Source organism: Aplysia californica, unplaced genomic scaffold, assembly GCF_000002075.1.
Source record: "Aplysia californica isolate F4 #8 unplaced genomic scaffold, AplCal3.0 scaffold00162, whole genome shotgun sequence".
In the NCBI taxonomy this organism is placed as follows: domain Eukaryota; kingdom Metazoa; phylum Mollusca; class Gastropoda; order Aplysiida; family Aplysiidae; genus Aplysia; species Aplysia californica.
The window spans coordinates 894848-896267 of record NW_004797432.1 but is presented as its reverse complement, the minus strand read 5'-3'; positions in this window follow the sequence as shown (position 1 = coordinate 896267).

Below are 1420 nucleotides of genomic sequence, written 5' to 3'. Positions count from 1 at the left end.
GGGGGTAAAAGAGAGTGTATGAGAGAAAAGGAGAGAGGGAAGAGACAGACAAAAAAAGAAGGAGATAGACAAAAAGAGGGGCAGAGACCTATGTGGGAAGATAGAGGTACGCAAGCATGGCGCAATGCTTTATTCAGCCTGCCAGAAAAGCTTCGTGGGAAGTGGGAGCGCCGAACCGACACAAAATGCACGCGCGTTGTTTGATCCTTGTCTGTGCTCGTTACCTGGTCGTGTTCACGTGCGAAGGGTAATCATCTCTGGCCTTGTCATTGGGGCCAAGGGAGCTAATCACACGTGCACACCCACCTTCCAATTAAGAAGTAAAGGATCAACGGTAAGAAAATTAACACCTTACCAAAGATTATCTTCTAGTACAAAATCTGTTATCTTACCACTGATGTCATTGATATAAATATAGCATTGGTGAGAAGTTAGACTACGTAAGACTAGGGATGATAGATGTTTGATAGGAAAGTTTTGTTTGTTTTAGTAGTGGTTTTACGGCGCTCGCAACTGCATAAGGTCATATGAGCCCCAGCAGATTAGAGGTGTTACAAAATAGTAACAAACATAAAAAGAAGGAGGGGAGATGAGGACGATAGATGTTTGATAGGAAAGAACAAGCAAACCACGCCAGAGCACCCGCCAACCATTGATAGGAATGGAAGGAGCAAACCACACCAGACTACGTTAGACTAGGGACGATAGATGTTTAATAGGAAAGAAGGAGCAAACCACACCAGAGCACCCGTAAACCACCCACTATCTTGAAGAAAGCTATGCACAATCCATGTAACTAGAAAATGGATAGTATGGATTAACGTCATTCTTATTTCATCGCTGTCAGACGGATTTTACTGCCATCTTCCATCGAACCTTTAGTTTTAGTTTTAGTAAGTGTTTTACGGCACTTGCAACACAATAAGGTCAAATAAGGGCCGAAGTTTAGAAAAACACAAAAAACAAGGAGGGGAGATAAGGACGATAGATGTTTGATAGGAAAGAAGAAACAAACCACACCAGACCACCTGCCAACCACCCACCCATCGAACCAAGTAGGTAGCTGGTCTTAAAAACTCTTTACAGAACCAAGGTCAAAGAACATCCCATGGTGGATTTGAACCAGCGTCACGCAGTACCATAGCCTAGAGTGAGCTACAAACTGAGCTTAAGGCATGCTCCGTAACCAGAATATAAGGGCACAAAGAAATATGTGTTCTAAAAAACACTCCTTTATTTTCAGGACTGTGTATTAGGCTCAACAATAGCTTATAATATCTCCAAGCAAAGAGAACATGTCACAAAAGCGAATTCTGCATCCCTCAGTAGTGGCCTTCAGAAAAGAAAACAAAACACATACACACACTCACACACAAACACACACATACACACACACACACACACACACACACACACATTC